Raw genomic sequence first — 15,482 nt, 5'->3', positions numbered from 1 at the left:
ATCAGAGTTCATGCAAGGTGGTTAAAATATTTTAACCTCCTTGGTTCATGGCAGCATTTTTCAATTAAGAAGTCTCAACGACATGAATTATGATAAGGGTGATAAGATGAATCCCTCAGCCTTAAGAGACTGCTATCTAGTTACAGGTTTGCGTAGCAAAACCTATGTTGGATCCGTTGGCATGTGTGGGGATCGCCATCTTGAATTGTGACGTCACAGGGTCGCCATGTTGTTTCAGTTGGAATGTGATCGTCATGGGGCGTTACAGACACAAACTGGGTTGTGCCCCCTTGAGGGTCTGGTAGGAGAGGGATCATCCGTTCACCCATGGGAAAGTAAAGAAAATGATGTTTGTTTAGAATGATTACAAAAACAAAACAATATCAAATATAATTTTCTTTACTTTCCCATATGGGTGCTTTTTGGTGCATTTGGGTTTTTCTGATGCACAAACAGTATTGCTGGATGTGGAGGAAACTTTGGATGGTAACTGACATAAACTCGAGGAGATGGGGGAGAGGGGCCATTCATTTCACAGGGGGGGTGGAGCTTTGGGAAGGAGAGACCATCCATTTTACTTACGTAAATTCAGGGGATGGAAGAGAGGGACCATTCATCTCACACGAGGTTGAGGGTCTGGGAAGGGAGGGACCATCCGTTTCACATTTGGTTAACTGTATCCATCCATTTCATATGTGACCGCCCCTAGAAGTTGTCCGTGAAATAAGACGCAAATCCTAGGTTTTCTCAACAGTTTTGGATCCAGGTCTTTCGGTTATCGCTATAGAAATGTGTAATCTTTTATATTTCCTGAAAAGCCCGGTATTTGTAGCGTTTTACAGTTTTGGTCGTCCAAGAATACTTCCTGGTATCAGTGCGCGATGACGGCAACACGGCTTTGTCGCCTGATTACCCGATTCGTGCGTTCTATGTGCGTTTTGCATGGTTTCACACCATCGTATATTGCGGAAAACGTATCCTAACGATTCTTGTCCTTTTTCTTAATTGATGACCTTTATTGCCGTGTCAGCCATAATCCTAGAAAAATCCGTCTTTTCCATGCAGCGGCCTTGGAAGAATGCCCCCAAAATAGTAGTTTTCGGGGAAAATTGCTTAGAGTTTAATACCAGCAAAATTTGTTCATCAAAATTCGGGAAATAGTATTTCAATGGTTAAAGATTTTTAGATTTTCCTGCGGGTGCATGTCGCGCCTCCCGCGGCGAAAAATATGTCGGAGGGCATCGTCCCCAAAAAATCAAGCTGTTTTTCTTTTTACAATAGAGATGTCTATATATCTGCTTGATTAAACTTAGCTCACTCTTCCAGCAAAATTTGTCTCTCATATAGCAGTTCAAAGGGTCCCGATTTCAAAATTTTCTCAATTGTCTTGCCCCGAATACAATTTGATTTTTTTGCTGCCGCCTCTGGTACCGACAACCGCTGGTTCCCGGTTCTTGTTTTATAGCATGCGTCATCAGCTATCCCATGTGGACGCCCGATGTCCATATACTAGTACGTAGTAGTTGTTTTATAAATGGGGGTCGTTTTTCTACCATTTTTACACGATACCTGTAGGGGGAGGGTCATGGAAAAATTTTTCGAGGTGGGGGGGGAGGGTCATGGAAAAAATTTTTGAAGTGGGGGGGAGGGTCATGGAAAAATTTTTTGACCGGACTTCCAGTGCACCACCCCTCCACTAAATATCGTATGGTCCCTAATATGATTTATACCAGAAATAACGTTTAAATGTCAACTGAGCTTGTCAGGTAGTGGCAAGGCACCCCTTTCCACTGGAAACATTTAATTGCCCGGAAAACGATGTTTGAAGAAGCACTGAGCGTCCTACTGAGAAAGTGTCAGATCGGCCCCGAATCATAAAAGAAACTCCAAACCGAGACCTGAAGGGAGGAACTCAGGGGGGAATAAACAGGGCTTTAAAACATTGAAAGCCTTTCTTGGTGGGCTTTTTGGTGAACTCTTGGCAAGTCTGGGGTGGGTATGACAGTTCAGACTTCATAATTTTAGAATTTGTTGACAAAAACGACCTTTCTTCATCTTTTTGTCTTCTGGACCCCCGGGAGATAGTGTGATGGTCGCGATCGGCCCTTATAAGGGAAATGGACTGACTCAAGTGCTCTCGCTCGGGGGTGTTTCCCCGGAGACTAGCCGTATAGAAGTTCTCGTAATTCTGATAGATGACAGTCTACAGAACTGGTAAAAATTTGAGGGTAAGTTTTCTTGGTCAGGATCTTTGGTTCCTGAGATAATGACACCTAATTTCTGTCAACTTCCCCATAGGGATGCATGTATTATTGGCCCAAATTGGAATGTCCTAATCCCCCCCTCACATTGGATGAAGGTCTGGGAGGGACCGTCCATTTCACATGTAGATAGGGGTCTAAGATGGGTTGGATCATGGACCATCTTTTTCACATGGGGTTGAGAGTCTTGAAAAGGAGGGACCATCAATTTCACCAGGGGCTAACGGCCTGAGAAGGGCAGGATTATCCATCAAACATCGGGTTAGGGGTTCTCGTGGGTTTAGAGTCTGGGAAAGGAGGGACAATCCATTTTACATAGATTAGAGGATAGGAGAGTGGGACCATGCATTTCAGGGGAGGTTTAGGGGAGAGGGAAATCCATTTTACATCAGCGAGGGTGTGGGGAGAGGGAACATCCATTTCAGTTTGAGGGAGACGAAGGACATAAAATTTCCTCAAAATCTAATTTAAAAAAACTACACACCTGATTTCAAACTGTTTATTCGATAGCAGTTCTTAACAATACGGAGGAATGCAAAGTGTACAATACGGAGGAATGCAAAGTGTACAATGTGTTCTAAAAAGGCACAAATTGCACTTTAAAACAAGTGTGCAAGAGTACAAAAGAATGTAAAACTAGAAGCAAATCATTGTATAGCTAGTACAAAGGCTACAAATTAAGATGCCATCGAGGCTCAGTACATGATTTGACTTCTGGTGCTTACAGTATGCCGCATAGACACAAATGACATTCTCATCGTCTAAACAAAACAGTTGTTGTAAACATTTATCAAGCATGACAGTGGCTCGTTACTCTACAAGCAGAGGCTCGGCTCTGGTTGTTTTTTGACGCGGTTTTAGGCGTCTCTATCGGACTTTCTTTTTTGTCCCGTTTTCTTTATGTGACCAAGCCGCCGAACCTCTGTTTGGAGAGAAGCGGCTCGTGAAAATGGTAAAATGCTAACTAAAAATGCAAAATATGCTAAGTTAAAAATGCCAACTATTAAAGCTACAAATGCTAAGCTAAAAGGGAAATGCTTACTAAGCTAAATATGCTAACTAATTCTAACTAAGCTAAAATGTAGTAAATGCTGATAATGTCAATGCAATGTTAGCTCATAACTACTCAGGCTCTCCAACCACCTGCCTTCCTTTCTGGCCCTATGCCATTATCATGGTTCGGGACTCCAAGATATGACACAAGGCAAATTATGTCGTGGTCTAGGTTCCCGACGACCCACTGACCACCACATAAACTGAAAGGACATTCTGGACTGTCTCCTTGAAGTTTTTTGCCGCTTAAGGCTAAGGCATCAGTCAGATAGTGTTTGTGTTAGTGTGTTAGTGTGTTTGTGTTGTGTGTGTGCGCACATTAGTATGTCATTGTGTGTATGTGTGTGCATTCCAACACAAGCCAAAGCCTTAAGATAAGTAACCAAAATTTCAATAGGACTTAGAAATGCAAACTACCTCTATACCATAAATGGGCATTATCAACATCTACTGAATTCAAAAAAATGTAGAAAAAATGAGATAAAAATCAAACTTAACCCTACCTAACACATAACACACTTACATATATATATATATATATATATATCTAATGCTAGGGTCACAAAGCTGGGGCCCGACTGGGCTGTTTAAGAAAGCAAAGAATGAAAAGATTTATGGTAAGGAGTACTTTTCTAACGTTTTGCATGTTCTTTTTAACATTTTGTGCGTTTTGTGACCCTAGTATTACACAGTATACATGATTGCTGTAAATTTGAACATAAACGTATGACAGTGGCTCATTACTCTCCAAGCAGAGGTTCCGCTCTAGCTGGTTTTTTGACGCGGTTTTAGGCGTCTCTATCGGACTTTCTTTTTTGTCCTGTTTTCTTTATATCACTAAGCTGCCGAACCTCTACTTGGAGAGTAGTGGCTCGTGACTTAAGCTACAAATGCTAAGCTTACAAAAAATGGTAAAATTGCCAAGTAATTAAGTAACTAAGCTAAAAAAATCCTAAGCTAAACATGCTAACTAAAAATGCAAAATATGCTAAGCTAAACATGCTAACTAAGCTATAAATGCTTACTAAGCTATTAACTACATATATATCTAATGCTAGGGTCACATTTCAAAGAATGGGCTGTTTGAGAAAACAAAGAGTGAAAAGGAGTAAGTTTTGCATGTTCTTTTTAGCATTTTATGCATTTTGTGACCCTAGCATATCATAGTATAACATGATTGCTGTAAAATTGTACACTTTGCATTCCATTAAAGCTTACGGTCATTGACAAGAATTTCATATTCAGACTGCTGGGGGCATAACAGGAAGTTAACCTGATTTGTGATTATCATTTCAGTTCTAGGTTCAACCTAGAAATGTACAATTACCATTTGTCCACCTGAAGCAATGCCAGCAGGGAGAATCCCGATCTCTTGATGGATGGACAGGTGTTGAGCACATTTTGATGACACCCTGAGTGACATTGCGGATGGGGGGTTACGACATATCAAAAGCAGTAGCTACTTCTGTACACAGGGCTTCAGCCTATTTCTGCAGTACACAAAACCCGATGCATGGCAGAACTCAGTTTCTGTGACTATGTCGACAGCCGGGATTGCTCACGGAGTAATTGCAAAGTTCGGTGTTTCATAGACCAGAGATCTTCCTGGTTCTGTTAGCTCATAACTACTCAGGCTCTCCAACCATCTGCCTTCCATTCTGGCCCTGTCCATGTCTTGGTTCGGGACTCCAAGATACGACACAGGGCAAATTACGTAATGGTCTAGGTTCCCGACGACCCAGTAACCACCACATAAACAGAAAGGACAACAGATGGTAGAAGAATCCAAGCAGCCATAAGCTAACAGAACCAGGAAAATCCCTGTTCTATGAAACTCTGAACTTCACAATCACTCCGCAAACAATCTCAGCCATCGACACAGCCACAGAAACTGAGCCAACCACATACCGGGCTTGTACACCACAGAAACGGGCTGAAGCCCTGTGTTCAAAAGCAGCCACCGCTCACAAAATGCCGGAACCCCCTACCAACAACAGCACTCAGGATGTCAACAAAACACGTCAAGCACCCTACCATCAACTAAGAGATTGTGATCATCCCTGCCGACAATGCCTCAGGTACACAAAGAGAATTGTACGTAATCAATTAACGCTATGAATGCAACATCACAAATCATTAGCTTCCCATCACACCATCTTTTTTTAGTCCCAGCCAGATTCTGTGGAAACATTTTGCACTGCTTCCCATGACAATGATGCAAACACTTAACAATTTCAGGTCCTCTGGCAGAGCGTACACACGAGGACCGGTCTCTCTGGATGTCACCGTGGAGATGGCATACATGGTGTTGGACGACGACCTCTCACCAGAATCATTGGGTAGTTGATCCGGGCTTCTTTTAGCTACAAGAAGCAATTAGGATAAGATAGCCAGAGTTAGAACGTCTAATCTTGCTTTGCTCTAATCAAAACACTACAAAGGCTTAATGTTCTGCCAGGAGTTAAAACAATGACTGAAGTCGTGCAGAAGTAAGTTGAAATTAAAGATACTGCAATGACTGCAACACAAAAGTGTGACCTAAACTGGTCAAACTTGGCAATCTTGACTTGGTGAACTGGCATCATGGGTAAACTCAGTTCAAAGTTCAAAGTCGGTGCCACTAGTACTAGAAAAAAGTTACGTCACAGTCAAGTTGGAGTAAGTGTTACAGATTCTACTCACAGCGGTGTCAATCCAGTCAACTCAGCCTCCTCTGGATTTTTTGGCTTCAATCCATTCAACTTCTGCAGCAGGGCCAGGGTGTACACACATCAGCTGTAAGTGTAACAAACAAAAGGCTCAACGGCTGTCCAATGGCAAGTGAGAATAGGACATACAATATAAGAACTGGACACCTCTGATAGACAAAAATTGTGCATGACCAAAAATTCAAACACAAGAAACTGGACCAGTGGGCATACGTATGGTTTGTGCAATTGGCAATTACAGGCCCATTTTCATAATGAATCCTATTAATTATGAACTATAGTGCTAGGCAGGGCCTGCTGTGAAACAATAGGCACAAGTAAGGCTCACCTGGATGTTGTCACAAAGTATCCGATACTTGCTGCCTTCATGCACGTCCAGACATGTAGGTCAATGGTGCCTCTTCACCATTGCTGCAACAAACAATTATAATTAGTCCAATGGCAATGGCTCATCGTGCGATACGCAAGTTACTGCGAAGCAATGCTGAAAATTATGGTCAGGTCCCGCACAAACGCATGAATCATCAATTTCCCAAGAACAAAGAAGAGCCCAACAGTTGAAAATTGCGTTGTGTTTAGGCAAATCACAGAACCTTTTACATAATGATTTCTACCACCACATGTCATTCCGGATTCTCTCCCCTATCTGAGACTGAGATTGATCTCAACAGACCGGATTCTCTCTCCATTGGTTATCTGTGCTAACAAGATTAATTTTACATCATGATAGTCTACCAAACACAGCTTCATTGACACGCTAAATACAGCTTTAAAGACGATATAAAAGCAGAGTCTTAACTTACTGTCGAATGTCGTGGGAAAGGCTGAAGCATCACCGCCATAGTAGAGATCATTGGCTTACGGACTGGCTCCTACTGTTCACCCATGACATGTACGGCTGGCAGGACCGTGCGACCCAAGGAGCTCAATGTTGTATAGCCTTCTTGGTGCTACATGGATGAAGCTTACGGAGAGGAACAAGGGGCCAGCCCGGGCGGATGCATTTAGCCGGGCCCGGCGGCAGGTGGAGTCTCGAGCAGAAGAGACAGTTCGATCTTGCCATGCTGGTTGCTGATCGAGAGTGAACATTGCCAGCTTGGGGAAAGGCTACTAAAGTGGAAGAGTGGAAAATTACTGGCCTCTGATTGGTCAATTGCCAGCAATCTGGCTCGTGATTGGTTGTAAAAATGCACATTGGTTGTCATGGTGATGTCCCTCTGGACTCTCCTCGGATTGGTTATCTGTCTGATGAGATCAATCTCAGTCTAGAGGCTTTCACCCCATTGGTTTCCTGTTCTAACAAGATTAGTGATGCAACGAACGTAAGCCATCAGTCGCACCTGAGACGTCCAGACGTCGCCCCAGACAAGATACTGGTAACATCCTGTCGGCAAGAAGCCATTTGATCTGGAACGAGTAACTATGCCAGTTTCTGATTGATGTGGACTGATATTTAGGTCGTATTTCATCATGCTGCTTTTTTTAGATCGTATTTATTGCTTTGTTTGTGATTTGTAGGGCCTAAGTTGGTTACGCGTTCTAAAATGTTTATGTGTGGGTCACGACCAGTATGATACAGTAGAAGCCACTTAATTGCACAACGGATTAAAGCACACTCCATTTACTTGCACCGAATCCCAAAATCCCAAACCGGGTCCATTTTCTCCATTGCTGGTGACTCCGCACATCTGCACGGCACAGTCACTAATGCCGGATAACTGCACCGATTTTTTTTTCAAACGTCGTCAACAAGTTAACTAAACTAAAAGGTGCGCTAAACTTGACAAACGCGGAAGTCGAAGGACCAATGCTCTAGAACACGCTTATTTTATTAAACAGCGAAAACGACCTAACGCGCCTCTCCCGTGAAAATACCCTCTATTATGCTCTACTTTAACACTCCTAGCAGACAGTTGCTTGACTGCAAGTCCATAAAATTTGGCATACATGAAGAACAAGCTTTGGTGCGTCCGACGTTGGCCAACTTATTGGTGTTAAATGAGTAACACTATAAGAAATTATCCACTGAACATTGCGTATTTTACGCCATTTTTGTTGGCTTGCAGTGCAAATGAGCCGATAACTGCCTGTGTAGAGGAACAATACCGTCATTATGTTGAAAATTGTTTTGACTGACAAATGAAGGTGGTCTCCATTGACAATCACGTTGATAGCGATCGTATTGGGAGGTCACGGGCGGGTCACGGCCGCGGGGCGTGTCGTCAGCATAAAGAGACGCACCCCTGCCAAAGGCGGCATTACGCTTCGGGCAGACAGCATGCTGTACTAAAAAAAAATTGGTCTCTACCTGTACACTGGTAGGTCAATGAATGTAATGCACATAGCAGAGTTTAATGTGTATCAGATTTTAATGTGTATTAGGACTTTTCTTATTGTGGTTCAAGAATTTTGTGACGTTTTACGTCAAACTTGTAAGCGATGCGTTTATCAGATTTTAATGTGTATCAAGACTTTGTGTAGCAAGACCTTTGTGACGTTTTAATGTTAAAGCTGTAAGTGATACGTAATTCAGCCCCGCTGGGGCTGCGATGTATTGTCGAAAAAATAAACCATTCATAAACCAGTCATTAACAAGTTTTGTTTTAGGTTAAGTTTACAGCCAAAAAAAGTAATTTCTTTGGTTCGATCACTAGGCTGCACAACGGCATGTCAAAGTAGAAAACAACTTCCTCCCTGCAAACTTTATTAATACAATAAAAATCTCCTTGGGTAATACGCCGGACGTGCTATTTTGTCGCCTTGGTTTTGGCCCATTGCCCATTGTTAGATGATCGTTGCAATTTTCTGAAAAGACTGTTGATTGTAGAATTTCTGCGTAGTTGCATGTTGGTTGGCCAGCGAGTACTTCATCATTAGTACGTAGAAGCAGACCAGTTCCAATCTCTCAGGTCTAACTCAGTGAATCTGTCAAATATCACATGTACAAATGTCCATTACAATTCGTAATCGTTTAACGTTACATGTAGAATGTCATGGACTGACAATCTCATTTGGCCTTTGTCTATCCGATAACCATAGGAAAGTTGATGGCCACCTTAACTTAGTTTTTATCTAAAAAGAACAAGAAAGGGACCTTTGTCAATGAGTAATGTGCTCTACCGAAATGAGATAAGTACGAAAGCCAACCTCATAACATTGTGGTCACGTGAGTGAAGTAAGATTATATGCTCAAGACAATTTGATAACGCCTGACCTTCCGCTAAAAAGAGCCATGTATTCAAAGGTTTGAAATATGGTGGATTGACTTTGTCAGTGCTAGTTTCAACAAATATCCTAATACATTGTATGAGTTGTGATATATCCTGAAACGGCCAAAGCGAAAGACAAGAAAATCAATAGTCAATAATCAAGCAGACATGAGATAAGTGCAGCTGTTTTTCACAGCAACGGTAACGTTTGACTAAAACAATAATCAACAGACCGACAGTCGTTTATGAGTTTATGTGCCTTAGCGAGATGTCTACGCGCAGTAATACCACATGCAAACCTGTGAAAATATCAACAGCACTATCAAATAACTATCAGTTTTCAACTCTCAAATCTGATTTGAAGTTTCTACAACATTACAGATGCTACATTGTTCCGTGTTATCGCACAACACATTGAAGTCTCTAAGGCAGCAGATACATGACAAGCGATTCCTTGCTGTGATGGAAAGTTTTGTGTTTCATGCCGTTTCATGCCATTTGTCGTATTTCGAACTACAGTGTAAATTCAATTTCTTTTGTGTTTTGGTTTTCATGTAAATCTAATTTCTACGATTTCTGCGACTAATTCATAGAATCTAGATGATATAGAACATTTTCTCCAGATCTTAGTTAACAAAACGGTTAGCTACAACCAAATCCATCAATCTTCGGAGCTTAGCGGTCGTCATCCGATTTGATCCTGCAGCAGAACGAGGCTAGTCCGTTCACGCAGTACATGCCGTCCGGACAGGAGGCGCTGTTGCACGTGTATGAGCCGTTCGCCCCGGGGCTGTTCGCTGTGTACGGAATATCAGTAGTTTAGAGATTGTCAAGTGACAAGAAAATTCATTAATCCATCACAGGCTTTCAAATCAAATCAATCCCAGTCAATATGTCGCACAGCCATTTTCATATCAACAAGGGGGTTGATATCATGCCAGAATTCATAAAATGTAGGTCGCATTGATTTCAACATCCTACGCCACTCAGAGCTAACTTGACCATGTATGTAAAAAGGTTAGCTGTAATGAATAATGATTCTATCAATTGAACTACTGTCACAAACAGAAACTGGAGTTTCATGACAACGTACCTTCGCAAAAATGATGTTCAACTTCACAACTGACGCATTCTAAAGATTGCTCATTGAAAATATACAAATTTTCCTCTCGTTAAATATCTAACTTTCAACGCTACAGGAATAATGCTATTGGATTTTTGGCATAAACGTGTAGGGGTTCCGTAAAATGATTAAGAATTTTCAGATTATATAGATAAACTTTTGCTCTTCTTGAATACCTTTATTAATGAGCACAAAAGATGGGTACAACGACGGGTCCAGTATTTGTCAGTAAGTGTTTTTGTTTGTCGTGGTATTAAACTGTGAGCATCTGTTGGCAGTTGAACCACACGGGTGAAACACGGTAAGCTTATGTCTGGTACAGTAGCGGTGTTTCCCACAGGTGCGGTAGTTTGACCCCCTTGGTTACCATGGAGCAAACAGGTAACAGTATCCAACTTACTTCACAGGTGGGCGATACTATTTATCTAATAATAGGGTGCCCTTTTGTATATCTATTGTAGAAGAACGCGGCAGAAACAAACGAAATTTGTTGAACGTCTCTAGCAATCCAACAATCAGAACTAAAAGTTGTCTTTGAATCGCAAACATGTTCATTCTGAACTTCGTTCTGTGTTTCGGATGGCTATTATTAATCAGTTGGAATGTCCCCCCTTCTCCAATTGCCATGGTATGACCCTGTTTGGTGACAACAAAGGGAAGTTGAAACTTTGCCCGGCAAGTTGCCACTGGCAATGCTGGACAGCAGGGCGGACTTGGCAGGTAAATTTTCTTCGGACCAACCGTCTGGATAGCAAGAACAGTAAACAGGTGGGTAGAACTGACTTCACAAGTTCTGATGAAGGTCATGTTCATTATGGCTGCTGCCAGTAACACTTAAGATGTCCCCGTGGGGCAGGGGGAGTGGAGAGGGAGACCCCGGGGAAGGAAGGGTGGGGCATGTAAGGATTACGTGTGTGCGTGGGGGGGGGGGGGCAGAGGTACGTGAACTTGGCTCAAAGGCCAACATTTAAACTGACCTTAGTCGGTACCTTGTATGGCCGCGGGCAAAGGCATGGTACAAAACCTACTGTAGTAACGCTTAAAACACTCGAATGTGTCATATGTTAAAGCGTCATGTAGCCAGTTAATCTAATAACATGCTTTTTCAACTCTTGATTCATATCATGCGATATGGGATCTGGTGACGTCGATCTTAAAGTGGGACTTCATCAAGTACGTTATTTTCGTTTCGTCACGTTCGTTTCAAATACTTTCACGTTTCCCTAGACGTTGCTAAGTTGACGCAAAAGAGTCAGGTTGTTCTAACATTTGGGTCGGCGTCTCCTGACGAGTGACAGACTATTCAGCTCAAGCACCCATGTTTCAACACGCGCACGGCCTGTTGGCAAGTTGTTTCCTGTTGAAAGCTTTTAAGACAACAAAAGAGGGCAGAGAAACTTTCAAAAACACGTCTTTCACAGGAGGCACTGAAAAAGGTAAACGCGAACATGGCTTGCCGAGAAAATGTGAACGTTAAAAAACGACATTGTCCCACAAAAGGGTTTTCAAATATTGTAGTACAAACGTGTAGTCATTGCTCCGAGAATGAATTAGATATGCCATGCCGCTGCTAGTACTCGTGCTGACAGAAGAGCATGTCCCAGCGTAATAACCAGCCTTGCAGTCTGATATATCGATATATTGCAGATGGTCCCTGTCCCAACAGGTTGCATATATAACGGCTCTTCGGTATTACACTGGTGGCAGCGCTGGGACGATACAGTTCATGACCAGTACAAAGTACAATAAGCTACGTCAAGAAATATCAAGACGAACGTAGTTTGTCGTTACTCTGTGAATACATTTTATTGTGTGCTCTATTGACAAAACCAATTAGTTCCTGCATTCAAATGTCGGCACGACTATTCGGTACTGGGTGACAAGGGTACCAAACCCAAGGAAAACCCAACGCTTCAAGGGTCGACCATGTCAGTGTCTAATTAAACCATTAACTTATGACGTCACTTTATGTACACAGCTTGACAGTGACCAGCCCGGGTCACCAACAAATGACGGAACAGGGTTTGTGTTTCGCAGTCGGGCAACAAGTTCCCACGACATCTCCTTCTTTTACCTTTATAACAACACGTGTACTGTTCATCTATCACTTTACGATAAAACAATGGGGCATTCACACTTGGCATCGACAGCTCCTTTCAGTATACAGAACCTTAACACCTGTATGTTACAAACACCCCAATAAAGAACATTTGTAAGCAAGGCTCGGTGCTGAATTGGGTTCTTGTGTACCCAAGATAGCAGGAGGCATGTGGTGGAATAGAATCCACCAGTTTGATTAGGTTCTAGAGAGGTGAGGATTACATGTATCATATGATAGGTGTGTCACCGCAAGGTGTAGAAATAATTAAAACTGGTACATGTCACTGAAAATTCCACTTGTATATAACGAAATTTTCAGACCTGATCATGTTATATCACCTGACGTTGTCGCATCTACCTGGCGTTACGTTCACGCTACCTGGCGCACACCTTGACGAGGTAAGCCTTGCGTACCACCCGCTTGGCATCGCCTTACCTCTGAATAAAGAGCGTAAATAGCTTAGCCGTGTTCCTTTGTCCGCTCAAATTCCTGAACAAGCAATGGTGCCGGCCGCAGTCTTGGCTCGGGCCGTAATTGGGGGAGAGTGGGCAGTCTTGTGTACGAGTGAGGACGAGAGAGTGGCGTTGGCTATCTTAATTGCGTACTTAACCCTAAGGCCTCGTGAATTCTACTAAAAACACGCAGCAAGCTGTGCTCATACTTTCGAAGTGCGGCGAAAAAACGCACAAAAGAAATTAAATGTGAGTCATCATCAACTAATGCGTGAGTAAGCGTGGGAAGTATGGAGTAAAAGATGACTTTTGGAAAGTAATACTAGAGATTACTGTGCAACAAATGGAAGGCGTAGATGACTGTGAGGCTTATAAGTATCAGGCTCGTAGTTTGTGTTACACTTTCGGTAGAATAGGATCAAGAGCCGGGCCCTGTCAGCGTGTGTTGTACCACCTGTCAACTTTACACGAGTGGCGGGGCTAAAACTGACCGGCTGTCTGTGTGCGTTTTGTTTGTTTGTAAATAAAGAGCTGCTATATTGGGATAAAACGTTTGTATTTATAAGTAGCACAAATGTATCCTCTATCCGTCGTTCGTTTCTCCGTCCCTTATTCAGTGAGCAGACACGCGCGGTAGTAAGGTTACATGTGAACAGGGTGCGGAGTGCAAACAGTCAGAGTTCACACATATATCATCACATGTCATGTGCAAACACTTGTGGATGACAAAGAGTCCTGAACTATGGAGAGTTCGAATTTTAGACGAACAAACCAAACAGAACCGATCGACTTTCTGTCGTTATTTTGTCCAAGAATCTAGAATTAGGCTGTTATATTGATCTATTCCAGTAATCTATATGTCAGCTGCTAATTCGCTTTGTTCTTATATGTATCGATGATGTCGACTTTGACTGTGGTGCAGACCCAAATTAGAAGGAAACATATTCTGATAAACAAGCGAGAAAAAAGTACGATATGAATGTTCTCGCTACACAATCATCTTTTTCATTTCTTTTCTATTTTGTACAATCGCTGAGGACAGAGAAGCTTATTTGTGACGTGACGACTTTCACAGGTACATCCAAGCCTTTTGGGGGTTTATCATGTTTCGGGTAATTTCTGACCGAATAAGAACAGTAGGACAAAAAGTTCTATCCTGATCGATCGCTTTATTGCCAACTGTTGAAAACATCTGATGGCGTGAAACTTCTTACAATAGTTTCTCTCGTTGCCATTGCATGGTTTAAAGCGCACTAATCATAAGTTGTATATCTTTGAGAGTCATATCTTTGGCAGCTCACGTGTTAACGATGGTCATAAACGGGTCTTACATACTGATGGTTGCTACGTATATGTAAGGCATGCTGTTGCTGGGCACCACTTATCAGTACAATTATTCTCGATATCACAGAACCTAAGTACAGGAAAGCGTTTGCAAAACGCAAACATACAAAATCGAGTTGCATGTGCTGTTGCACACAAGTTTGATTTGTTTTACCCACCTGAGTCTTGAGCCAGCTAATGCCGGTGTTCACAGCTTGTTTGTCTTGCTACGATGTAGCCTTTAAAATGAGATCAAGTAGGCTCAAGTCACAAACCTGGAAAATTTTCTTTTGCGTGAATTTGCTGTTGTTTTCGATCTATAACAATCAACATCACCTCAGAAACTTGACAATATTAAAAACACTACGTTTCAAACCAGAATTTCAAAGAAAGCATAGTTTGTGCAAAGCATATAGCATTAACTACAAAGTTGAGGCGTGGCAATGAAATATCGCAACCCTTTGACGTCGAACATATATGACCGTTATAATTGTACGTCAATATGTAAGATTTCAATAAAGTCTGCCCATTTCTCTTACATCTCTGCGGAAAAACGGGCCAAGTAAACACGTTTATCAATTGATTATGCTTCTATCATGTCTCCAACTTGTGTGAAGAGATCCTAAAGAAAACGCTTTGAGTCCAAATATTTTGACAGGACAATGTGGTATTGAGTTGTATTGTGGAGAGACTTTACTCAGCTTGACCCTTGTAAGCGGGTGACTCGTTCTGGTATGTACCGTACAAAAGTGTGTAACCAGGCGTAGATGTGGGGTAAGCCAAATTGATATTGGTGTTGAAATAGGAGAGAAAATAGTAAAATAGTAGGACGTCGCAAAAAAGACGTTGTTACTCATATAATTGGTGAGGGAGTCAAAACAAATATTTGAACCACGTGCACGGCAACATTGCAATGAGTTCAGAAGAAGTGAAACACGCTTGTCTGTCAAGAAACTTCAATTTCAGAATAGGCAATTTTGCTTTTGAGTTTAAAACAACTGTCAGAAATGTCACCAAGGGTGCGTCAGCAGCCAACATTAACATTTAGACAATCCTTCACAATCAGGATACGTATGACAATCGTGGTGACGTCATCGCGGACGTTCTGTCATCGCCAGTCACAACCTGCATTGTGTCGCTCGTTCCCAAGGTACCGCGTGCCATTTTCACACGTCATTAGGAACGCAAACCTTCGTTTCCCGTCGCTACAATGAGCCCGAGGCCATTTTACAGGCCTGTTGCAGCAAACATA

The 15,482-nt window shown here is 42.2% G+C and overlaps 1 protein-coding gene and 2 long non-coding RNA genes across 3 annotated transcripts in view; 1 reads left to right on the top strand and 2 right to left on the bottom strand.

The window, feature by feature from the left end:
* Positions 1-2,746: 2,746 nt before the first annotated feature.
* On the bottom strand, positions 2,747-7,117 carry LOC136430226 (uncharacterized). Its single transcript, XR_010754867.1, has 4 exons — positions 6,826-7,117; positions 6,351-6,433; positions 5,997-6,089; positions 2,747-5,677 (listed from the first exon to the last, which is right to left on the bottom strand). It is a non-coding gene; the product is annotated as an uncharacterized lncRNA (long non-coding RNA).
* Positions 7,118-9,405: 2,288 nt separating this feature from the next.
* On the bottom strand, positions 9,406-13,317 carry LOC136430225 (uncharacterized). Its single transcript, XR_010754866.1, has 2 exons — positions 12,776-13,317; positions 9,406-10,028 (listed from the first exon to the last, which is right to left on the bottom strand). It is a non-coding gene; the product is annotated as an uncharacterized lncRNA (long non-coding RNA).
* LOC136430224 (mucin-22-like) overlaps positions 11,008-15,482 on the top strand; it is a 27,955-nt gene continuing 23,480 nt past the window's right edge. The window contains exon 1 of the mRNA XM_066420635.1: positions 11,008-11,122. The gene's annotated coding sequence lies outside the window, so the exon portion shown is untranslated. The remainder of the gene's footprint in view (positions 11,123-15,482) is intronic.

The sequence above is a fragment of the Branchiostoma lanceolatum genome, chromosome 3 (assembly GCF_035083965.1).
Source record: "Branchiostoma lanceolatum isolate klBraLanc5 chromosome 3, klBraLanc5.hap2, whole genome shotgun sequence".
NCBI classification, from domain to species: Eukaryota; Metazoa; Chordata; class Leptocardii; order Amphioxiformes; family Branchiostomatidae; genus Branchiostoma; species Branchiostoma lanceolatum.
The sequence above is the reverse complement of the archived record's forward strand: the minus strand, read 5'-3'. Positions and strand labels throughout refer to the sequence as shown.